The sequence below is a fragment of the Barbus barbus genome, assembly GCF_936440315.1.
Source record: "Barbus barbus genome assembly, chromosome: 18".
Taxonomy (NCBI): domain Eukaryota; kingdom Metazoa; phylum Chordata; class Actinopteri; order Cypriniformes; family Cyprinidae; genus Barbus; species Barbus barbus.
This window is the reverse complement of record NC_136746.1, coordinates 8,723,645-8,750,570: the sequence shown is the minus strand read 5'-3', so window position 1 is coordinate 8,750,570 and position 26,926 is coordinate 8,723,645. Positions and strand designations below refer to the sequence as shown.

The 26,926-nt window shown below is 41.4% G+C and overlaps 1 protein-coding gene across 1 annotated transcript in view; it reads right to left on the bottom strand.

Annotated features, from left to right (window-relative positions):
• The window catches only part of LOC306884033 (protein kinase C epsilon type), a 114,160-nt gene that overhangs the window by 58,507 nt on the left and 28,727 nt on the right, over nucleotides 1–26,926 (bottom strand). The gene's annotated exons all lie outside the window — the stretch shown is intronic.

Here is a 26,926-nt window from a genome sequence, read left to right as displayed (position 1 = left end):
AATTCCATGCTGATTTGTCATTGGGCAAAAATAACACGTAGTTCCACACCACTGGACGGTTGTGATGCTCAAACAAACAGCACTGCAGAGACACACTTTTAATACTTTTTTGGGAAATCAACCCAGTTGTAGAATTTACATATCAAACTTAAGCATTTGAATATTAAAGAGTGACACGATTCATGTTTAAAAACACTCTGCAGTGAGTTTGAGTCTAAAGGATTAATATATGTGCAGCAGTTTCAAGACTGGTCGTGTTCTAATCACCATCTAAGGACAATGGACCAGTGGCGTCTGTCTAGTCTCACAGGAAACTGAAGTGAGTCGCTCTCATATGTATCACCCACATCCTCCTCCCAGCTGTGTGTGTGTGTGAGAGAGAGAGAGAGAGAGAGAGAGAGAAACAGATGCGGTGGCTCATACTGTCTCAGTAGGGTATGGCTGGTCATTTATCAGCTCTCACTCATTAACACTCAGTGAGGGTGAGAAGAGCTCGGCACACATTCACCAAACCAAAATCCATCACAGACAAACTACTGCCACCAGATCACTTAAGATTTCAGATCATGTAAAATCATATTTCCCCTGTTAAAGAGGTCATATGACGTTGCTAAAAAGAACATTATTTTGTGTATTTGGTGTAATGCAATGTGTTTATGTGGTTTAAGGTTCAAAAACACATTATTTTCCACATACTGTACATTATTGTTGCTCCTCTATGCTCTGCCTTTCTGAAATGCATCGATTTTTACAAAGCCCATTGTTCTGAGAAGCGAAGCATGCTCTGATTGGCCAGCTATCCAGTGCGTTGTGATTGGCCGAATACCTCAAGCGTGTGACGGAAATGTTACGCCCCTCACCGGATTGTGATGCCGTGTCCCGGCGCGACATAAAAACAATAAAACCCATTATAAACGAGCGATTTGTTGCATCCAGTGGGGACATAATTACTGATAATAATGACTAATACTGTCTTTTTACGCATCGCGTTGCATGTAAACAATACCATGTCTGCATTTGTTATCGGAGAAATGACAAACAACAAGCACTACTCTACACTGCTCAAAACTCGCGTTTGAATCATCAGTGGTAAATTCTTTAAATAAGAAAACCTACTTACAGGCTGTGAGTCAGAAGCGCCAGACTGTCCTTGTGACGTTGGAATTGCCCCACTTTATAGAAACAGCCTTTGCGCAAGCCAGCATTGTAGGCTACTCTCCCTGGTTCAGAAAATAGTCCTCCGTAAAATGCGCTGCACACACTCTAATATTTGGGTTGAACTGTTCTGGAACAGTGTTGTAAATACATCCCAACCACTGATTTCTAGTTGTATCCTCTTTTGGAAGCCCAAACAAAGTACTCTTTCTCTTTCACAATGAAACACAGCATCTCCACGACATGGCACAGGCGGCACAGCGAGAATAATAGTTACGTCTTCTTTCATTGCGTATACATTTGGGCGGTGTTTTGCAAATCTTCCCACACCATGACGTAGACATGTGGGGGTGTGTTTGAATGAGCTGTTTCAGGGGGGCGTGTTCGAGTCTTAACTTTTATAAAGAATATCTCTTTGGTTTTGAGACTTTAGTCTTTGCAACTTCAGGGATCTCATCTATGCACAAACAGCTTGTAACACTCCAAAGAGAAAGGAAAACTTGAAATTGCATCAAATGACCCCTTTAAGAAAGTGAAAATGAAAGTTCTGTCAATCTGTCATCATTTATTCACCATCATGTCCAAACCTGTATGTGGATGTTTTTCAATGAAAAACAAAATAGCAAAAATTTCATTCAGTCACATTAGAATCTTGAGGGACTTTTTTCTTCAGAATTCTTTAATTTATATAAATAGTGTTAAGGACAGTAGGAGTAGTTAGTATTTTTGTGTTGAACTACTGAAAGCAATTGTAGTCCTGCTTTTTATTAATTTCCCTCCCTCAGGTTAACATTTTGTCTTAGAAAACTTGCACGAGACAAAAGATAATAATTAAAAAAGCTGAATTTGCATTGATCGAAAGATCACAGAAATGACAGCATGCAGGTTTGGAAAATAATGTAAATAATGACAGAATTTTAATTTTTGGGTGAACTATCCCTCTAATAAAATGTCCTATTCTTATTTATTCTTATTGTGCACATTCATCAGTGCATGTTATAATAAAAAAGGCAGGGTTTCTAACTTTTTGTTTCCATTAACCTACAGTACCCAACACTGTGTAGACAGGGAAAATAATCAGACATTTTGGCCATGTATGCACTGCAGCTAAATTCAGTTATCAATTCACCTTTTAGTGCTTAATCCTGCAGAATTTTGATTAAAATTAGGTTAAAAACACGCCTGATCGTTGCTATGGTTCCCAGGGTGTCAATCATCTCAGTAGTGAATTCTGTTCTGACATTATAAATGAATGGATTCACTTCCATATTTAAATGTGGTTGTAACTGCTGAAACTTTATAGATTGTATGTGGCTTTTTACGGTTTATGAAGAAAATATAACTTGTGTTTGCCTGTGCAAAACGTCGGTGCCACTTCACCTTTTCATACACTGCATCACATTTCAGAAGCCAATTGCACGATGATGCTGTCTTTAAGAAATACTTGTATACATGGAATATATGTGTAAGCCTTGTGTGTGTGTGTGTGTGTGTGTGTGTGTGTGTGCGTGTGTAGTTAGTTTGTGCCATAAATTTATCTGAAGGTCAAAGTTCATGTGTACAAGAGAATCATTCAACAGGAAAACACTTTGTAAAACCGTTTGACATTTCAACAATGTAGGTTCTCAAGAAGGTGTGGCTCCCTCTACCTGTCAGTGGAATACAAGACACATTAATTACATTATCAATCATATGAATGTGTATCTTCACCCCTTCTTCTTCTTCTAGATTCTACCCTAGAATGTCTCCAGTCTTTGGAAAAACAATTGATTTCCACTCATAACCAAAATATGCATAAATAATCGATAATCACACATACGTAAAGAAAGTAGGGCTCAGCCCAGGTGGAAAGCACCCCATTTCACCGCACTGTAACACAGGACAGCAGGCCCAGCACAATTAAAAGTTCACTCAAACAATGACCTTGTCATTATTTACTCACTCCCATGTTGTTTTTGTTTCAGCAGAACAAAAAAGATGTTACCACAGAAAAAAGTTAGGTTTGGAATTGTATGAAGGTAAATAATTATTTTTTTTTTTTAAATAAGTACATTAAACTGTGAAACGTTTTACTGTCATGTTTTTGCACAGTTTTTGCTTTAATGTGTCATTTCTCCGAACTTTACCATGCTATTTTATTAAGATTTAATTAGGATTCAAACCGGATTCAATTTCAATTTATTAGCATCAGCTAAACTGTGCACATGCATTTTAAACAATTATGTCATGTTCTTGCTCCATCCATGCGATAAATGCATGTCGTTTAACGAGTGGGGTCTTCTAACATATTTTAACTTCTCAGTTAATGTCAATGAATCTACATCCTTGCAAGATGGGAACTAACTTTGTTTAAAGTAAAAAAAACAAAAACATTAAAAATGGGTTGAGGACAACAGTTGTGGCAAGAGAGAGTTTTTCTGGCAAAACAATACTCCATCCAGATGCACACTGATGACATTTATTCTAGCTTTGATGCTTGGCCACAGCTCCCGGTGTGTCAGTGCGACCGTAAAGTTTTCCTAGGCATGTGGCTCTGAAAAGAGCAGTTGCTAGTTTTATAAAGGACAGTCAGAGGATGGTTTTATAAAGGACAGCTGTGTGAAGGAGATTCATATTTTCTGACCTCATCTTCCATAGTATTTTGTGAGTTTCTATGACAAACAGAGCTATTAAATGTAAAAAGAGTTGTACTAAAGCGCAGAAGACAGTTAGCTAACTAGTCATCTGGCATGAAGGTTATTAGTTCAATGACAGTAACGAGATGCACACCCATAGAAAAAATGTATTGCTCAGTGGTTGCTTTTCCTAAGCTAATATTTCCTAATGAGATTCTCATATACAGTGCCCTCCAAAAGTATTGGAACAGTAAAGACAAAATTGCTCTGTTGGCTGTGGAGTCAAGACATTTACAAATATGATTAAAAAATGAATATGAGACAAAACTACAGAATGTCACGTATCATTAGCCGTTTCAACACATAGATGTTTTACCAGCTAAGAAGTTTTAGAACTTTTAGAGTTTCATCCCTCTATCTGATGTGAGCATAAGTATTGGAACAGTTGCCTCACAGGTATTTCTAAGTGATCAGCTGTGTCCTGTTGCATTAATTCAGATATTAAAAGCAGAGAATGTGTCGTATCAGTTATATCCATTACTTCTGTATTCTGAATCTTGCATTCGATGATGACACACAAACCAGGATGAAGACGAGGGAGCTGACTTTGAGAGAAAAGCAAGCAATTTGGAAGCTAAAAGAAAAGAGGAAGTCAATTAGAGCTGTAGCGAAAATAAAGGTCATGGAGAAAGAGTTTGAAAACCACCAGCGACTCCAGCAACCTACAACGACCTGATTGGCTGAGAAAACAACAGTGGTTGATGACAAACAAATCATCAAAGCTGTGAAAATGAATCCTAAAAGACGTGTCTGTAAAAATCACCAACAACTTCCAGAAAGCTGGGGTGATGCTCTGACAATCTACTGTCCTCAGGAGACTTTAACACAGAATTACAGATGCTACACAGCAAGATGCAAACCTCTGACCAGCACCAAAAATAGAAAGGCAAGATTAGAGTTTGCAAAAAAGCACAAAGGTGAGCCAGAAGAGTTTTGGCAAATGTGTTTATGGACCGATGAGACAAAGATGAACCTTTATCTAAGTGATCGGAAAGCAAAAATGTGGAGCAAAAAAGGGAACTGCAAATGCATACAGCCTCATCTGTAAAGCATGGTGGAGGTGGTGTCATGGCATGGGCATGCATGGCTGTCTCTGGAACAGGCCCTCTCAACTTTACTGATGACTTAATGTATGATGACAGTAGCAGAATGAATTTGAAAGGGTACAAAACCATCCATAATATATATGCATGTGTGCTGTGTATATTTAATATAAAGACACAAACATACAGTATATATTTTAACAATATTTACATGTATATATTTATATTCGTATAATTTATTTTATATATAAATATATAAACATTTTGAGGGCTCTTCCGTCCAGGGGAAGAGCGGGGGCTGGTAACAGAGCATGCATTTAAATGGTGTAAGGCTGGTGGTGGATTGTCAGAGGGAGTTCTGGGCATACTCGACCCAGGTGAGGAATCGGCTCCAGCTGTGCTGATCGTCTGAGCAGTATGACCGAAGGTAACGACCGAGCTCCTGGATCTTACGCTCAGTCTGGCCGTTTGTCTGGGGATGGTATCCGGAAGATAAGCTGACAGTCACCCCCAGGAGCTGAAAGAAGGCCTTCCATACCCGTGAAATGAACTGGGGACCCCGGTCTCACACAATGTCCTCGGGCAGACCGTAATTCCGGAAACACATGGTGAAAGAGACTCTCTGCTGTTGCGAGTGCCGTGGGTAGGCCTTTTAGGGGGATTAATTTGCAGGCCTTGGAGAAACGGTCCACTACCACAAGCACGCATGTGTACCCCTCAGAATTTGGAAGGTCTGTGACAAAGTCTACCCCGATGTGTGACCAGGGTCTTTGAGGAACAGGCAAGGGAACTAGCTTGCCAGCTCGAAGATGGCGAGGGGACTTAGACATGGCACAGACTGAGGATCTACGGACGTACCTGATGACATCCTCGGCCATACCCCACCAGTACAGAGCTTGTAGGAGCGAGAGCGTTCGCTGGCTGCCTGGATGTCCAGAGCCCGGTACTTTGTGAACGGAGCCCAGAAGGGTTACTCGCTGGGAAGATGGAACGTAGGTCTTCCCTTCTGGGCCTCCCTGCGGAGCTGGCTCAGTGCAGGTGGTGTCACGAATGCGTTCGGTGAGTTCCCGTTGGATGGGGCTGACAATGAGGGCTGGAGGGAGAATGGGTTCAGATTCTGAAGGCTGATCGGGAGCATGTAACCGGGAGAGTGCATCGGCCTTGGGGTTTTGGCTTCCGGGACGGTAGGTGATGGTAAAAGGGAAACGTGTGAAGAACAGCGTCCAGCGGGCTTGATGGGGGTTGAGGCGTTATGCATCTCTGAGGTACTGAAGATTCTTGTGGTCGGTTATGACGGTGAATGAAGCTCACTCCAGCCAGTGACGCCACTCCTCCAAAGCTAACTTGATGGCCAACAGTTCCCGGTTTCCGTTGTCGTAGGTTTGCTCCGTAGGGTTCAATTTCCGGGAGAAAAAAAGCGCAAGGATGGAGGCAGGGAGGCTCACCATGGTACTGAGACAGCACGGCCCCGACGCCAGTGGTCGAGGCATCCACCTCAACGACAAAGGGAACCTGAGGATCAGGGTGACGACGGATGGGGGCCGTGCTGAACGCCTCCTTGAGATGCTGGAAGGCTTCGTGGGCATCGGGGCTCCAGGTCAGAGACTTGGGCTTGCCACGCAGCATGGAGGTGAGGGGTTCTGTGAGCTGACTGAATAGGTGGATGAACTGCCTATAGAAGTTGGCAAATCCTAGGAATCGCTGCAGTTCCTTCACTGACTGTGGAAGTGGTCACTCCTGAATGGCATTAACCTTCCCCTGGTCCATCTGGATCCCGTTGGGGCTGATCTTGTATCCGAGGAACTACACTGTGGAGCGATGGAACTCACATTTCTCCAACTTCAGATATAGATGGTGAACTCTGAGCCTCTAAAGGACCTGCGTCAAGTGGTGGCGATGTTCGGCCAAGTTCCGGGAGTATATAAAGATGTCGTCAAATGCAGACAATCACGAACTGATGGAGGAACTCCCGGAACACCTCGTTCATGAAGCACTGGAAGACGGACGCTATTTGTAGTGGCCTGAGGGTGTGATGAATGCCGTCTTCCACTCATCGCCCACCCGGATACGCATGAGGTTATACGCCTCCGCAGGTCCATCTTGGAGAAAATGCAGGCCCCACGGATTTCCTCGAGGGCGGCTGGGACCAGGGGAAGTGAATACGGCAGCTCCACTGTCTGTGAGTTCAGGGCTTGGTAATCAATGCATGGCCTCAAGCCTCTGTCCTTTTTGCTCACGAAGAAGCTTGAGGCGGCGGGTGATGTAGATGGCCGGATGAATCCCTGTTGGAGAGCCTAATTGAAGTAGTCCTCCATTGCCTTGCGCTCCGGGATGGACAAAGGGTAAACTCTACCCTTGGGGAGTTTAGCTCCAGGCAGCAGGTCAATGGCACAGTCCCATGGCCGATGCAGTGGAAGGCGGGTGGCTGCCTGCTTGCTGAACACATCCTGGAACGCCTGGTAGTCAGATGGGATCGTACACTTCACCTGAGGCTCAGGGCTTTCGATGAGCGGTTTTCCCTGAATGGTTTTGACTCAGAGCTCCCGGGACTGCCGCTTACGAGGTAGGTTGAACCTGGTTAGGAGGGCTTGAGATATGAAGTTCCCCGAGGAGCCCGAGTCGACAAGGGCAGAGACTGAAACAGAGGATTCTGGGGTGAGTAGTTGCACTGGCAGTAAGGATAATGTGGAAACATCGGGTTCAAGTTGAAGTGTACTCACCGCTGGGCGTGGAGGTCTCACGGGGCAGTTCCTGATGAAATGATCCGGGGAAGCACAGTACAGACACAGTCCAACCGCGAGGTGGCGTGCACGCTCCGTGCGTGAAAGACGAGCGGAGTCCACTTGCATTGCTTCTGGTACTGGAGGCAGGTGAGGCTAGCTGGTGTGCGGCTGCGTCCTTGTAACAGGCAGTGAGGCGTTGCGAAATGCGGGAGGCGTGCTGCATGAAGCTTTCCAATCCCACGTTGTCGTCGTAGATCGTCATCTGGGCGCAAAGACGGGGATTCAACCCCAGACGATATGCACTCAGCAGCGCGACCTCATTCCATCCGCTGGTGGCAGCAAGCGTGTGGAGCTCCAGAGTGCAGTCGTCAATGGAGGACTCCCCTTGACGTAATCGCAGGATTCGATCTTGCATGGACAGCCGTCCCGCAGCGACACCAAAGACCTCCTTGAAATGGTTGGAGAAGCCTTCATAGGAATTAATAATAACACTCTGAGCATTCCAGATCGCTTTCGCCCACAGCAACGCCTTGCCACTTAGCAGGGAGATGAGAAAAGCTACCTTCGATCGCTCGGTGGTGAACTTTTGTGGCTGCATCTCAATGAAGAGGGAGATTTGGAGCAGAAAACCGCCACATCCAGCTGTGTCCCCGCGTAGGAAGCAGGGATGGCCATGGGACTTACAGAGGCAGGTGCCAGAACTGGAGCTGGCAGGAGGGAGGCTCGGAGGGTATTGACCAATTCCTCCAGCATGTCAACAGCCACGGGCGGCGGGGGCCCCATGACACGCGTACGGTCCGAGTCCGTTCTTCTGTCACGATACAGGCTAGGAGACACAGAGGTAATTGGTCAAACGGGAGTATTTATTGGTAAGACACAGAGGAGAGAAACTGATGGTGACGGTGGGTGAGTAGAACAATGTCAGAGTGAATCCGGATGGCATCGTTGGCAGTAACAGTCCTTTGTATTAAAGGCAGGAACTACGGGGAACATCAGGAGCGGTGGAGAACAGGAATGGTGGATATCACAGGAACGAATAAAGTAGGGAAACACACAGGTAATTATCAATGGGGTCAGGCTTGGTTCAGTTACGTGAACGGTAGACCGGACGAGGAAGGACTGTGGAGAGTGTGCAGATATAATGGAGCTTGATTAGCTGCAGCAGGTGCAGGGAATCAGAATGCAGGTGATTGTGATCTTGTAAACGTGGGTGCTGATGACTCCAGTGACTGTGGTGACTGAAACTCTCTGACAATATGTAATTTCATAATCGATTTATAATTTTAGGCTTCTCCAACACAGGCTCATGGGGAAAAAAACACATGCCTCTACTGTACCAAATACTATCTTATGACCTCAAAACACTTTTAGCATAGTGCATGATTTGTAAACTAATACAAAAACATATACAACTCCATATGTATGGCTTTTCTGATGAAGTAAACTTGCTCATTAGCTCACCTGGTACAGCATTGTAGAACTTGTAGAAGTAAACTAAAATGTTATGGTTGCTTCAGCAAATGCATTTTTATGCCTTGTTTGCTTTTGTTAACACTATGGTTAGGTTTGGGGTAGGTGGTACGCTTTTGTAGGATATCAGAGACTGAATCAGACAATTTCAAGATGCATCAGAACACTGAAACCTGAGGAGCTGGAATGCAGAGAGGCCTTAAGGAACAGGACGTCATAAATCTAGTTTGTAGCCAGCAACTCCTAACCAGCGAGCCTCTTTCACCAAACAACTTGCAACACTGAGACAAACGAACACTTATTGATAATTCCAATTCAAGAAGGAGACTGTCAAATTTGTTGCAAATAATCAAGACTGATTGTCAAAGAGATGGCCATCACGTGTTCCACGATTGTATTCATTAGCTACAGACTCTCTCTTGGGCGTGTCTCCACATAGAAGACAGTCCAACCAACATTCCTTTGTCTAAAGAACATGCCTTCGTTCTCCTTAGAACTATACAAAGACTTTATTTTTCATATGCACATAAAATCATCCTAAAGGACATTTTTATGCAGAACCTCATTTTTATGTTGTACCCACATATCATGTTTTAATCAAATAATATGTGTCTTTTTAATCATTATTGAATAGCTCGACCCTTAAAGATAAATATTGCATATTTAGTATGTATGAGCTTGAAAATCCACGAGCGTGCTCTGGCCCACGTGCCATAATGAGAAGGAAAACAACTTAGACTCGTCACACCCTTTTATTTTTATTCTTTTACTTTAGTTTCTTTTCTTTCCGTGGAGTTTCGTGTGTTAATGTAAGTTTGAGCTTCGACTGCACTCCTTCAACTTCCAGCAAGCCAACGCCCAAGAGACATCACTTCAAAGACTACTGAACTTCCAGCCAATCAGGCACTTCGGAGAACCCCCTGTCTGCAACGAGGACACAACCCCGTTACACAGGCAAAGCAAGCAACACACCTCCAAATTCTAACTGAATCAGGTGCAGTTAATATAAATCTTAGCCTCATTGAGAAACTCAAAACGAGGGTTAAATAAGTGATTGATGGTTGTTCAGGTCTATGCAATTGAACATATTGCTGTAAACTTGGGATTTCACATTTTCATTCTCTTAAACTCATCCTTTCCTCACTTTCTCTCTTTCTGCAACGTGTGAATGTGTGAATGCTTGTGTTCATATGTTAGATTAGTTTATGTCTTAGGTTTATATAAATAAATTCTAATTTATATTGAAAAGAGAAGTATCTTGTGTTTTCTGCTCACAAGTTAATGCCTTAATCTGTCGATTTCGTTACTGTGCTATTTAATAGTGTTTTCACTATATTTGGGATTTTAATATCCAGTGCAGAGTTTGTCATACGGCTCGTTCAGTGAATCGCCGTAACACTGATTCTGTTCAAATCCCTATAAAATCATAAATGATTTCCTTTGAGCTAAATTAAACTATTTCTTTAAATTACGTATTAATATTATATGTAATACCCTTACACTTTTTTATTTTTCAACCGCAATAGAGCGTTTAAAAAATTAACACACTTTTAGCACCACTCACTGAACATTTCACTTTGAAAAAATTGTAAAATATGCAAAAGCAAAGTAATCTCATTTCACAGAAATGTCATCATAAGCATATTGGGTTGGGTTTGATTTCTCCAGAGGTTGTTCAGAAGAGTGCAGTCATATCTGCACCACTAGCGGTACTAAACGAAATAGCAAAAAGAGACACCAAACATGTTTCCCAAACACTCCTATAGCCATTTCTGCACTCACAAACCTCCTTCCATATTTTGGACCAATAGACAGTCCCACTCAAACTCACATTAGCGATTGAGACTGTTGAGAATATGTAAAGCTGCATACCTATGCATCTCTGTTGAAAAATGAATAAAATAATTTACCCAAAAATGTGATCTGTGAGCTCTAGCGAAGGGGAAAATTATCAGTAAATACCTTCAATTTCAGACTGTTTCTCACACAAACCCAATGTACGACTTCAGAAGATTTGTAATACAGAGTGAGATTTGAATAGACTATTTTTTGGTGCTTTGTGTTTGATAGTAAAAATCCCTATCCATTTTTATTGCCTAGCCATTCTGCATAACATTTAATTTTTTTTTTGTATTTCACAAAAAAAAAAAAGAAAGTAATCTTGGGTCAGAACAACATGACAATGACCCAAGCAACAAACAATGACAACATTTTCATTTTTTTGGCAAGCTATTCCTTTAAAATTCAACTTCTGGCTGCATGTGTGAGAGGGTAAAGGAGATATATACATATATACATATAAGTGTGTATATGATTAATGGACTGCAGGTAAGCTTCAAAGTTGTCTGAAAGACCCTGTGAGATAAAGAAATCAAACGACAGGACACTACAGAGGTGACATAAGAGCAAGAGAGAGGAAACAAAGCCAGCTCACACACACATAAAGACAGCAGGGAGGCACGTGACTGAGTGTGTGTTTTAGTGAGCTGTCAGAGACATGCTGGTTTAGATAAACACAGGTGGAGTAAGTGTGCACACTCAGCAAACCCTCGTACGCTAGGCCTACTTTTGGATCTGTGTATACGGTCCAACAGCAAAACAAAAACTAACAAATAAATATACTCAAAAATTAATCCTGAACTGAAACGTATCAGGTTGAAGACCGATGCTTATGGATACAAAGCCTGAGCAGCATGAGACGGCAAACCATTTAAGTTACTCAGCTGTTCAGAGTCTCTATCTGGGAAAACTGCCAATCCAACTGAACAGAATAAGAAGAGTTCGGGATCAGTAGGATTTCTTTTAAAATAAAAAATACATTTATCCACTAAGGACACATCAAATTGATCAAAAATGATTTATAATGTCACAAAAGATTTCTATTTCAAATAAATGCTGTTCTTTTGAAAATGTTATCCATCAAAGAATCCAGACAAAAATGCATAATGGTTTTTACAGAAATATGAAGCAGCACAACTGTTTTTAACATTTTAGCAGCAAATCAGCATATCAGAATGATTTCTGACAGCTCATGTGACACGGAATTCTGGAGTAATGATGCTGAAAATACAGCTTTGCATCACAGGAATAAATTACATTTTTAAAATAAATGCAGCCTTGGGAGCATAAAATAGCTCTTTTAAAAACATTTAGAAAATCTAACTGACCCCAAACTATTGAACAGTAGTGTATCTACATATATGTGAATTATTCACAAGCTGATTAAAATGTCAAAACTTCTGAATAAACTGGTCTACAACACTAATCAACTAGTTGGTTGTTGATCGATTAGTCACCCATTGTGATCCATCCCTTGCTGAATGCTACAGATGTTATCAAGTCCCTCAATCTAAAACCCAAAACAGACAACTGGAGAACTACGTATGAGAAAAACAGCGTTAGAAAGGCTTTATTTCTCTCTAACCACATTATTATTCTTTTTTTGTCGTCTTTCAATTCCCTATTGTGAATGATTTCAGTCACTTGTCACTTCTTTCAAAGGAGACATCTGATTTTTGTGTACAAAAGATCTCTTTTCAAAATCAAGACCATTGAACGCTAATTCCCCCTCTCTGACTGTTCAGCGATGGAGCAGATTTCACATAAAGAGATTAGACAGCACACACACACACAAACACACACTGCAGTGTATATATGGAATGCCTAATGACTCAGCACTTTCAATACTGAACGTGAGCTGGCAGAAAGAAAAGGACATGTCTGTTTTTCTTACATTCAATACAGAAACACAAAGAGTAAAAGAGGCAGAAACGTTCCCTGAGGATGCAAAATGAAGCTTCTGCCACACTTGCCAATGGTGGGTGAACTTTTACCAGCCATAAAATTATTTACTGGCCATGAAACCAGCATTTAGCATTATATATTTTGGCTGTAACACTGCAGGTCAGTGAGTATCATTCATATTTGCATGCAAAATCTTACGCAGAGTTTATGATTCATTAATAAGATCATGCTGAACGCTTTATATTTACATAAAGATTTTCAACCTGAAACTGCATGTACACAAAACATCCCTTATGTGTCCTTAAAGCATTTTGTTATGCAATTTTTAAATATGTTAAAAAAGTGACTCCACAAAAGATTATGTGCAAATTTATGTACATATGCCCCTGTTTTGAATCCAGCAGAAATTGTGCAAGAACCTTTTCTGAGAATATAAATGTGCAACCTAGGGTGTCTTCACACTTGTCATGTTTGGTTCGATTAAAATGAACTCTGGTGCGATTGCTCTGTTTAGTGTGTTTCATTTGAGTAGTGAACGCTGCCATCTGAACCCTGGTAGTCTGAAGCCTGGAACCCTGAAGCCTGGGAGTAAGAAAGAGCACACATATGGATAAATTTGAAAAGCGTGACGACACGAAAGAGCACTTAAAGAAAAGCATCTCTCAAACAGCGCACGATTACTGAATTCAATTCTCTCGCGCGTCTTAACACACAAATGATCTGAAATTGGCTGTTTTGACGAGTATTCATGCAAACACACCTAGTTATGTCTTAAGTGAATGTAAACTGTTGGAAGAATATCGGAGGTGTGTTCCAGTATATTGAATCTGTGAGCATTAAAGGAACAGCAGACTAATTTATTTGCTGTTGTCTGTGTCCTTACTGTTAATGAATCAACAAAAGAAAGAGAGAACATCACTCACTGCTCTCGAATGAATCACTTTAGTGTCCCTAATAAGGATTAATTCAATTTTAATTTATATAAATAAATATGTCTGCTTGAAAAAATGCAGGATGTTATATGCAAGTTGTTATAAAGAATGCATATTATCAGGGCCGTCGCTAGGAATTCTGGGCCCTGTGCACTAAATTTGCTATGGGGCCCCCTCAAAATCATGTTCATTTTTTGGGTGAATCTCCCTTTAAGAACTGTATTATTTGTAAAAAAATAAACACCTAATTTATATAAGACACTGATATTTATCTTTAATCAGGCCCTTATTGAATTAACATTTTACTTCAATTCAAATTAATTAGAGCTAAACAACTAAAAAGAAAGAAGCTCTTGCTTAGAATCCAGAGTTTAGCTGACTAGTATTAGTAGGATTGTGGTCACAAGAAGTAAAACCATGGTCCTTTTTAAAATAAATTTAAAATAAATAGCCTAATAAGTAATAATAAACTATAAAATTTGTAGTTAAAAAACTAAACATGAAGAAACTACAAAACACCTTCTATAAAATTAAAAAAAAAATATATATATATAAATTGTTTTATTTGTATTATTATAAATTATAACTTCAAGTTAAATTACTATGGTGCTGAATTGACAAGCCTAGTGCCGTTTTCCAACATACCTCATTGTCGTGGCTGTTTTCAGCCAGCATCACTACAGAACCTTTAATGTTCTCATATCACACGACTGTATAAGAATTCTGTGTCACATCCAAATGGATCAAGCGACTTGCGCTGTTTGTCTTTTATAAATCGTGGCCGTACTCGGTAAGCTGGTGTGTGGTGGGCGTTCTGGCGCACTATGGCTGCCGTCGCATCATCCAGGTGGATGCTGCACACTGGTGGTGGACGAGGAGACACCACCCCTCACAATGTAGAGTACTTTGAGTGCTTAGAAAAGCAGAAAAGCGCTATATAAATGTAATGAATTATTATTATTATACGTTCACAACCTGATTGGTTGGGTTAAATGATGTATATTTCATGACAGAACTTACAGAACACCCCAAAGAATCAGTGTGACATCACAATGACAATATCATTAAGTACCCATTCGATCTGCTCAGCGCCAATTTAAAACCTAATGCTGCATGATTTTTGGCTGTCCCAGATGAAAGATTAGCATTGCGAAACAATCGTGGTGATTTCTATGATCTTGGCTCCTAATCGGTGCTCCTATGTCGTACAGTGAGAGAGGTTCAAAGACATCATCGCACACTGTGTTTGCTGCTACGACCCGCGTTTACTGACCAGCCAATAAAAATGTGACATGAAATCAATGCAACATAAAATAAATTTTAGCATGAGCCTATATTATTTAAATAGCAATACATTTTTATTTTAATGAACATGACAATATAACATTGTGATTTCATTTTCAGTGATTTAATGTGAGGAATATTACATACCACATGGACAAAAACCTTTAGGCATCCTATATAAACATCTGACCATTATTTTCCGTTTCTTAAAGGACTTCAGGATCACGACAAATGTTGCATTGTTTGTATTGTTTGGAAATGATGTGAAATTGCCGTTCCAAATAAAGTTACCAGCCAGCTGGTGAGTCACATCAACAGCCAGTTTTTACTACCATTTGGCGGGTGTTAATTTTGGACCGTGTGTGCACTGAATGCAAATGACTGTCTGCAGTATTCATTATTACGCAGTTGCATGCAGCGCTGCCAGGCAGTAATGAGCACAGGCGGATTCAGAGCTGTGATGGCTTTATTTTTCATCGTGGTATGACCTGATTGAAAGATCATCATGATGGACTGTGAGCTGCTGTCTTTGTCTGACTCCTGTGTGACTCACTAGCTCTTATGTCTCCAGCACGACTCTGGTCGGGTGTCTCAGTACCCGGTGTGTGTGTGTGTGTTTGTGGATCATTGATGTTAAGCAGGACTGACGCAAGGCAGCCGGCCAGCCTCCTTTAACACACACACAGAGCTACTTCTGTGGAACTCTGCAACTCCTGCATTCATATTGACATTTGGATATTTTTTGCTTTAGTTTCTGTTTCCGGAAACAATTATTCTCCCATTTTTCCATTTGATGTTTTATATTTTTTCACCAGAGGAAAACTGTTGCTTGAAGGTTGTTCTTTCATACAGTTCCAGTCCGTAGAGTTCGGAGAAACCTAATTACTTTTTAATATTAATATTTTCTTTAACACAATAAGATAAGATTAGATTTACAATAAGATTCCATTTGTTAACGTTAGTTAACTGCATTAGTTAACATGAACTAACAATGAAAAAAACTTCTAAAGCATTTAAATAATCTTAGTTAATATTACTACATCGACATTTGCTAAAACATTTCATTATATTATTTAATGGATTTGAGATAATAAACTAGCAATAAATAGCTGTTCTTTAATATTAACAGAGACTGTTAAGTACTGTATCGAATGTATTGCTTCTTGTTAATTAATTGTTCATTAATGTTAGTTAATACATTAATTTACATTAATGAATGGGACTTTATTGCAAGGTTTTAAACACACACACACACACACACACACACACACACTTCCCATTTCCATCCATTTGGATTGCACAGTTTTAACCTAATTAAAATTAAATCTAATAAATTTAGTGATGCAATTTTGTCAGTCATACCTAAATGAAACAGTAAAGAACCAGGAGTGATTTCTTTAATATACTGAATGTGATTTAAAATACACAATATCCAGGTTTATGTATTTATCATAAACAAACCCAATTTGTACCCATTTTAACTCATAGATAGATAGATAGATAGATAGATAGATAGATAGATAGATAGATAGATAGATAGATAGATAGATAGATAGATAGATAGATAGATAGATAGATAGATAGATAGATAGATAGATAGATAGATCCGCATGTGTGTGTGTGTCCGGTCCAGAGCTCTGTGATCTTCAAAATCTTCTACAACATTAGGGATTAGCCTGAACACTAGGTTTTGTTCACGGTTTTGCCTCCTGTCGTTATTGATTTATCAGCTGCCGAGTCTCAGTGGTTGTGCTTGGGTGACTCCAGGCCAGCAGTTCAAAGAACAACTGTTAGTCGAGTGCCAACACTGAACATTTTAACTAGTGGTGCTTCAGGACCCAGATTTTACACTGCACATCAAGTGGCCACAAAATATATTAGCAACAGCTTTATCATACACACAAAAACAAAAGTGCTCTTAAAAATGGCAATATACTGTATATTAAAGTAATAAAGTACATATACTGTAATAAAGTACATTGTGCCCTATTTTTACATATTTTTTTACAGTGTAGCTTTATACCAATTGACAAATACATTTGCAGATAAATACTATAGCATTTGACTGGACACATTCATATGACGTCAGCAACAAAATATGGGTAAAATTTTGTCTCCTTCGTACTCCAGTCTTCAGTGTGGCATGATCCTTCAGAAATCATTCTAATATGCTCATTTGATGCTCAGGAAAACATTTATTATTACTTTCTATGATGAAAACAGCTGAGCTGCTTCATATTTTTGTGGAAACCGTGATACATTTTTGTTGAGGATTATTTGATGAATATAAAGATCAAAATAACAGCATTTTTTTAACAGAAATACTGTCACTTTTAATTTAACACGCCCTTGCTGAATAAAAGTAGTGTATTGGTAGCGTATATCTACTTATATTGTTTTCCAAACCCTGCATGGTTGTAGGGTTAGCTGCATTTTATTCTTTGCATTCAGTGTTTTTTCACTGTCTGTGATCCTATTAGAACAGACGTGCAAGCCATTTTGGGGCTATGACCTAAAAACTTAAAACCACAGCACCAACGTGTCGATATGCATATATACTTTCAGACGTTGACAAGCCACAACCAAAACAACAAAAAAAGAATGTACCAAGAGAAGGGTTTTACATGTTCACAGTTGCTTTGCTTGACAAAAACATCCACAAACACTCCACACAGTTGTTCAACACACATTCCAGCTGTCCTAAAAGTTTTCTAAAAAAGGCAGATTAATAAAGTAATTTCTTCAACTGGCATCTGACTAAATAAAGGCTTCATCAAATAATTTATTAACACAAATAAAGACCCTTAGAGAGTCACACAAAGATCAGAACCAAAGAGGCATTACTCACAATTAAAGTTAAAGACAGCCTGTGTTGGATAAGAAAATAAGAATTGTTTAATCCAAAAACGGTTTAATTATGTGTCAATGCATAAGTTTAATTTTTACTTCTTCTGAAGAAAATATGAGTGTTCCATCCCTACTATGCCACAAAAATAAAGGTTATTTATCCATAAAAAATCTTTAACATCAACTTTCCTTGGTAGATATCGGTAAAAACCCAAACGGGTTCTTCCGTGGCATTGCTTATGAAAACCCCCTTTTGAAACCTTTAATTTTAAAGGGTTAGTTCACCCAAAAATGAAAATTCTGTCATTAATTACTCACTCTCATGACGTTCCAAACCCATAAAACCTTCGTTCATCTTTGGAACACAAATTAAGATATTTTTGATAAAATCCTAGAGCTTTCTGACCCTGCATAGACAGCAATGTAACTATCACGTTCAAGGTCCAGAAAGGTACTAAGGACATTGATAAAATAGTCAATGTGACATCAGTGATTCAACCTTAATATTATGAAGCTACGAGAATGTTTCTTAAGCACAAAGAAAACAAAAATAACGACTTTATTCAACAATTTCTTCTGTTCCGTCCATGTCAGTCCTTGACACGGGTTCACAAGAGAATCACGTCACATGCATGTGATGCTGCTGATGCAGGAGCCGGAGTTCTGATGTAGTACTTGCATGCGCAGCAGAGGAATGCATTTCCTTTCTACCTTTCTGGGCCTGGGAACATTTCAGTTTTGCTGTCTATGCATGGTCAGAAAGCTCTATGAAAAATATCTTAATTTGTGTTCCGAAGATGATCGAAGGTCTTGCAGGTTTGGAACGACATGAGGGTGAGTAATTAATGACAATTTTTCATTTTTGGGTGAACTATCCCTTTATGGATAGAACGTTTTGAATGGCTACCAGAGCATTGTTATTAGGTAGATAAGCTATTCTGAACAGTGGATAACACATTTGTGTGTGGTTTCTATGGTATTACGGGTGATTAGGGTGTTATGAATGTTCTAGGACTAGGTGGTTACCTATTGGCCCAATTAAAAACTATTCATCTCCAAGTCTCTATGATATTTAAGTCTTTAGATATGGCTAGGGTTCCTTCATTATGGTCCACCAGGCAAAAATTATGTCTGATTGCTTCTCAACGAGATGCATAGTATAATTCAAGGCATTGTTGATGTCCAGAGCAAGAATAGTGCATGACAGCTCATGTACGAGAATGTAAACTTTGTGTTTGAGGATTAGAACAAAAATGACATTAAATACAGATAACAGGGTGCAGGATGTTCACTCAAAGCACTTCCGGTGGTTTTGAGCAGTGGTCAGGGAGGCATATGGCCTTATCACATTTGTAGCTACTCATGTAAGATACAATCATTACAGCAAAACAATAGTTTTAAACTTTGCTGACTAACACACAAAAAAGATATTCAGTATGTTGATAACAAGAATGTTGGTAACAAACAGTTTTGTTACCATCAGGCTTGCCAAGCTAGCAGTTTTCATCCAGAATTTTGCTGTCAACTATGCTTAAACTGTTGCCACAGGTTGATTTTTTTACCCTCAGGTTAAAGGTTTGACATATTACATGAATTGCATTTGACTCAAATGCTTGAACTGAAATAATCTATAGTCTACCAATGATAAGACTGTGCTAGATGTTAAGTTTTGTGAGGGAGAGGCACTAGTAGTCTTGGAGCTCTGGTGAAAGCTCCAAGGGGTCATATGATGCTATTTTAAAGATCATTATTTTGTGTATTTGGTGAAACAGAATATGTTGACATGCTTTGATGTTCAAAAAACACATTATTTTTCAAATACTGTGCAATATTTTAGCTCCTCTATGCCCCGCCTCTCTCAACGTGTAATTTTTCTACAAAGCCCCTCCTTCCAACAAGCACCGTCTGCTCTGATTGGCCAACTCACCCAGTGCATTGTGATTGGACGAACACCACAAGCATGTGTCAGAAATGTAACGCCCCTTACCATAATCGCAAGCTTCAGCTTTCAAGTTAGTTCCCTTCCAGGAACTCGAGCTGCATTGAAAACGCTAGGGGAACGTCTTCAGCATGACCGCGCTCTGAATACATGTGTAATCTGTCCAATGGAAGGGCGAGACATCACGGGCGGGTGACGTAATCGACCAGGAATCATAAAAGCACGTGCCGTGGAACCGGCATCAGCTTTTTGTCATTCAGCAAACGGGTGAGCCCTATCTTCTTCCTTTCCCGTCAGATCCAGCGCCCGCTCTCTGGGATCGGAAGCCCGCCCCGGGGTTCTTCCCCCCAGAGAAAAGGCTCAACGCTCCGCCTGTCTTCCTCCGAGGAGGTGGACGTGAAGGACGTCGATGAGCTTTGTAAAGCTGCAGTGTTTGCACAAGCATATTATGAATGACGACATTATTATATTCGCGCCGTCAGCTCTAAGTAATGGGGCTAATTGTGCTTGTGAAGAGTGAGATCGCGGGGATCGCAACATGGATCTGGCAGATGGGTTGGAGACGGGTTCGCTCTATCTCCCCCTGCATTCCCCAAATCTAGCTGGAAGCCAGCGGTACGGTTCTTCCCCCTTTGAGTGAGAGCTCACTGTTGCAGCGCGCGTTTGCCGAGGCGATGAGTGCATTACGTCATTCTCATTCATATCAGAAGCAATGCCCCAGGTGGAACAGACGCTCGTGAGCTATCTGTCCCCTGGCGCAGCGTCGTCTCTGAAGGCTCCGACCTCGCCCACCAAGACGCTGCGCACAACTTCAGCGTTGGTGGGCAAGGGGTACGCGGCTGCAGGTCAGGCTGGTGCGTGTCTGCACACCATGGCGGTGTTACAGGCGTACCAAACCGACGTACCTGCTTAAAGAGCTAGATGAGGGATAGAAGCTCAAATCTGCTATTTCTGAGCTCCGTAGAATTGCTGGCCTCTATGCTTTACCCTATTTGACATGAAGGAGACACCCCGCTTGCTCCTTCTGGCCTGTTAGGCGACGCCATCAATTCTGTCGTCGACAGGTACCAGGAGGCCCGTATACAAGCGGCGGCATTCCAGCGGTTCCTCCCTCGCCGATCTCTAGCTCTGGGGGCTGCTGGGCAGGAGCAGGCCTCGCCGTGTGCCAGCTCCTCATACACCAGCTCCTCATACAGAGAGGCACAAAACAGAGCGTTGCTACTCGCGCACCCCCACGGCGGGGCCGAGGTGGCAAACACTCTGGGCCAGGGACCTCTAGGAAAAAGCCGGATCTGCGGACCGTACTTTAGTCTAAGAGGTCCTCGGCCAAGAAGCCCTGACGAGCGTGGCCCAGGGCTTACGAGGTCAGGCCCCTCTGGGGAAGAGCGGGTTACACCTCATTATACGGTGTCCATCTCCCCCCAGTGCCCTCGGGAGACCAGTCTGCCAACCCTGCCAGAGTTCCAGGGTGCAGCTGGCTCCAGCGAGCGCTTTTCTCAGTTACTTCCGCCCCGAAGTGTATCGGAGCTGAGAATCTCGCCACCCCTACAGGGGTCTCTAGAGCTCCTGGTTCAGCCGTCTCCTGTCGGTCCTCCGCTTCAGGGCACCGAGCTAGCAGCTCTAGGTACACCAGAGGCCAGTCTCGAGAGACTGGTTCCCTCAGTAGACACTTGGCGATGTGGGAGCCCATGCCAAGCATGTCTCATTGGGTCTTGCCTGAGCAGGCTCTGGTTCTATCAGCCTGGTCTTCCTAGAAATGATGCGGGTCTGAGGACCATTGTTTCAATAGGAGGCTTCAACTGAGGCAGTCCTGATGCTATGGCCCAGGACTTATGAGGGCAGGCCCCTCTGGGGAAGAGCGGATTACACCACATTACACGTTGTCCGTCTCTCCTCAGTGCCCTCAGGAGATCAGTCTGCCAACCCTGCCAGAGTTCCAGGGCGCAGCTGGCTCCAGCGAGCGCTTCTCTCAGTCACTTCCGCCCGGAAACGTAGCGGAGCTGAGAAGCTCGCCACCCCTGTGGGGGTCTCTAGAGCTCCTGGTTCGGCCGTCTCCTGCCGGTCCTCCACTTCAGGGCACCGAGCTAGCAGCTCTGAGTACATCAGAGGCCAGTCTCGAGAGACTGGTTCCCTTAGTAGACCATCTGGCAGCGTGGAAACTACTGCCAATGTGTCTCAGTGGGTCCTGCGTACTGTAGAGAAAGGCTATCATATTTAGTTTGGCGCTCCGCCGCTGCCTTTCAACGGGGTGATTCCCACATTGGTGGGCCCCGAGCAGGCTCTGGTCATGGAACAGGAAATATACACACTCTTGAGGAAGGAGGCCATCGAGGTGGTCCCTCCTCACGAAAGAGAGTCCGGGTTCTACAGCCGGTACTTCATAGTTCCCAAGAAGGATGGAGGGTTGCGTCCCAATTTAGATCTGCATCAGTTGAACCGCTCAGTCAGCAGACTGAAGTTCAAGATGCTCAAAACTCAAACAGGTAAGTATCTCAGATCAAGTCCGAGGACTGGTTTGTCATGATCGATCTAAAGGACGCACACTTCCACGCCTCCATCCTTCCCACTCTCAGGAAGTCCCTGAGGTTTGCTTTTGGGGGCAAAGCTTACTAATATCAGATTCTTCCCTTTGGCCTTGAAACTCTCACCCCGCACTTTTACATCAACGATTGGTTGATTCTAGCTCAATCGGAGCAGCTGACGATTCAACATCGAGATGTCATTCTCGCGCACTTGAAAGAGCTGGGGTTGAGACTGAACGCCAAGAAAAGTGTGCTTTCTCCAGTACAGAGAACCACTTATCTAGGCGTGGTGTGGGATCCGACCACGATAGGAAACCCACTTCGCATTCAAGGTCACGTGGCGATGCCTACGTCTACGTAAGCCTAAAGTATGCTTAATTTTAGTTTATTTTTAATGGCATCCCGGATCGTGTCTAAGGATTGATCGGGGCATTTTGTTTTGTAAACAAGGCACAGTGTCATGGAGAGTTCACAAAGAAACATTTGTTGAAAGATGAAGCGGTACTAGGTCTGACTGCAGCTACCTCATAAACCGTACGTAAATTATTTCATAATGCTTTGTCTGGAAATTAGGCTTGCTGCGATAGACGGTGTTGGCGGTGATACCGGTGTTAAGCCGCAACACCGGTTACTTCACTTTCCCACCGCGGCACCGTCCCTCACCGTAATTTAGATTTTATTTTAATAGTAATAAAAATCATTTAGTTCAGTTAGAGAACAGACACTACAATTAAAACTGAACACGGCTGCTCAATGCAACACATCGAGCGAACGACAGTCGCGCATCACAGATCAGATTTCATTGAACACGTGAGGAGAGTGAGCCGAGGTGACTGACAGAAGAGTGAGGTGAGACAGACAAGACGATGTCAGAAGAATTTCAAAACGAAATGTAAATGCGCCTGTTTAAAAAAATATTTTGGATTTTGAAAAGCCTGTTGACCTGCCATTTATCTAAAGTGATATTGGAAGGTTTTTTTAACATTCGTTTCTCATTTATTTGGTTCCACAGTATTTGCTAGTTTTTATTTTATTTAAACTGTGTGATTTTCCCCCCAAGTGAAAGTAAAATGCGCACGGTGCTTTTACAAGCAAAGGAAAGTGGGAAAACTCAAACAAACTAAAAACAAACAACTGTTTGATGCCGAATTGCCGCAAATTCGAGGAAAAGAGGGAAAACTCAAACGACCCCACCACCACCCCGGTAATACCGATATTACCGGTGTTGTCACACGTCGATTAACCGGTGGGAAAATTTCTTCACCGTCACAACCCTACTGGAAATTACTGTTTTATTTTGATCATGTTGTCAAAACACACATGCAATAGTGAGGGGGCGGGGCTTTGATACGATTTCTCATGCAATGACATTAGCCAATCATAGCCGATTCCTGACAAGCCTTAAAGTACCCGCCCCTTAAAACAGGTTATTTTAGACAGAGGGTTGAAAATAATATTTTTTCGACATATTTGTTTTTGTTTTGTTTTGTGTTTTTTTTTTTTTTGTGCAAAAAAACTTTATTAACGTTATAAGTAAACCTCAAGTAACATTAAAATAATTAAAAAATCCATGTCATGACCCCTTTAATGCAAAGTGTAACAAGTCTGGAGGTGTAGTAATAATTGGCGAAATCTACAGCCTCTTCTGAGGTGTGCGCCAGACTCCCAGGTTCCTCTGCTGTAAAGAACCTGGCACTGGACCCACGGTGTGACCTTTTGTTCGCTTCAGTACTTCTGAACATGACGGATGCCCTGGGTTCAATTTCCAACAATCCAAACCATCAGGCTCAAAATCAGCCAAAGCTGCCTACCCATTTGATCAGAAGAACCAGTGCCAATATGGAGCTGACGCATGCACAGATCAGATTTACGCTTGCAAACTGCACTGGAAAACAGACCGCAGAATGGCATCTGCAAATCTCATGATGATGCACAACAACTTCAAAGGCCTATTAACCATGACGTTTGGATGCAATGGGAAAATGTACTGAATGTTTTGCGTCTATTCTTTAATATTTGTTGCGGCTTATCATCAATATCTATAACATCAGACAAGACTCAGTTGAATGAACTTCAGTTTTGCAGCTGCCGATAAACTAATCTTCTCTGCCACTCTTTGATGAGTCATCTAACTTTCATGCAAAGGAAATGTTAAGTATTCACTTCCTGATGCAAACGGCGATTAAATGCAATGAAATATTAGTTACGTAGACTGTTTCTCAGTATTGAGAGTGAAATGAATGTGTCCAATTAAAATCTCTGAAACAGAGTGAGAGTGTGACATATAAACACAACACTAACTTTCTGACCGGTTCCTGAAAAGTTGCAGCTAATGCAGAGTTGCATTTGCATTTAGCTCTCAATTCTAATCCATTAAACTGTACACAAACACATAAAATTCAAAGTATACTTTGGGCTTAACAATAAGTTCCACCAAAATGTAAAAAGCTAGTTCACCCTTCTTATAAGACCAGCTTTGAGTGAGTTTCTGTTTGTTGCAGGCTGGTTTAGCTAGTTAGCATTGATTTTACTTGACCAATGCAGTCAAATTATGTCTCTTCATTAAAAGGCACTGAAAAAAAGCAGTGTATTCTGACAAACATTTGAGCAAGGAACATCCATATTACATTTTACAGGATTTTTCACTGCACTGTTATTTTTTCCTATCATTTTCCTAGTCACAACATCCGTGTTGGACAAGCTCCTGTGTTCACTAAGAACCCTATCCTCTTCCTCAATGCCTGATCAAAAATGTAGCACATTATTATAATATTAACTAATCAAAAAAGCTTTACTTGTTCAGTTAGTGTTATGCTAAGCTAGTAGGCTAAAGGCCAAAGTATACTTCAGCTTAACGTAGGTGTGCAGACGAAAATGTGTAAACTTCGATAATATATTGTGGCTCTTGCATAAAACCGCCATTGACATGAATGGGAGTGCTAACGGATAGCTCTCTCCAGATTTATTATTAAGCCTCCTCAGGCTAAGCTAGCTACGATGTTTGGTTGCTTCTCATTTTGTTAGATGACTATCCAAAACACAACATATGCCATCCCAATATATGATCAATTCTTGTTCCTGGCTAACCGTTTTGCAAACTGCGCCATTCCAGCACTGAGGGTGTAGAAACAATGTCTGTGTAGACAAGGAAATGTTTGATATGCAGCATCTAGATCAGCGTGAGAGACAAGTGATCATATGTTCTGCCTCCAGGAGCAGGAAGGAAGCCGAGCGCATGAAGGAGCTCTTGAACTGGGCCATCTCTAATGTGTATCCAGGAAAGGCAGGGGTATGATGGGAGTTGGGCCGAAGGGAGTGTCAATGAGAGAGGCACATCTGGGAGGTTATCTGGGTGGAATTAGGCCATGCAGGATCAGGGTCCAATGATCATGCTCCACAGTGGCTTTTTTCACAGCTACTAGGGGAGTAAGAAAATATCGATACACGTATCGTGATATTTTGTTTGGCGATACTGTATCGATTCTCCAAAACGGAATATCGATATTTAAAAAAAAATAAAAAATAAAATCATACAAGATTCATGGCAGTTGTTTCGTTTTGAGTTCATTTCCCGACCGCTAGATATCAGTCTTCATCTCTGAACTTAAACAGTGACAGGACACTCCACTAATGTTAGCGTTAATATAGTTCGCTGCCAGTAATGGAGGATGAAAGAATTGTTCCAGTTCTCTTGGGCTTTTGTGGTAATGTCTGCCCCGGGACAGCGGCACGAGCGCAATCTCGGTTCTGCCGCTTGCCGCGTCCCGTGTTGAAGAGCCTTTGCGCGGGGCGCGGCGGGTGGTAGAGTCGCCGTGCAGCTGCAGCTTTCTCTCGTAATTCGGGGGCGTTTTGTGCAGTTGGGGCGGTGCTCGCGTCGCGGTCTCAGCAATTCCACGCGGAACATAAATACAAACTGAAAAACTTGTGAAATCCAAGTTGAAAAGTTCTGAGAATGTTTTTAACATCTGTATTTATTTTATTGTTTTACAATTGTTTAGTTTTCTTTAGGAATCCTGCAAGCACTTTATTTTTCATTGATATTAAGCAGATGTCATTTTTTGTTCAGATCTATGGTTCAAATCAAAGGTTATGACATTGTATGTCACAATTGTAAACTTAAACTGATACTTTAAAGTAGAGTCTATAAATATATATTTTTATCTTTTTATAAAATACATTTTATACATACATTTAACTAAAGAATCATGCAATCACTTGAATATTTCCCCCTTTACTTGTATTGCACAAAAAGTGGTTCAAAAATGTTGAATGTTATAGGGACTGATTATTGCAAAAGCAGATCCCAAAGTATTCTGCAGTGTGTTCTGGTTAAACTATTTTTATTTATTTTTATTTATTGCTAAGGTTTCCATATGGTGGTGTGTTTTTAATGACAGCTTTCCTAAAAAGTATATATCCTATTCCTAAAATAAGAAATATCCCAATATATCGCCTTGTTTACAATATCGCAATGTATCGCAATATATCGTATCGCAACCCCTGTATCGTGATACGTATCGTATCGCCAGATTCTTGCCAATACACAGCCCTAACAGCTACACTGGAGGCAACATCAAGATCAGAAAGTTGCA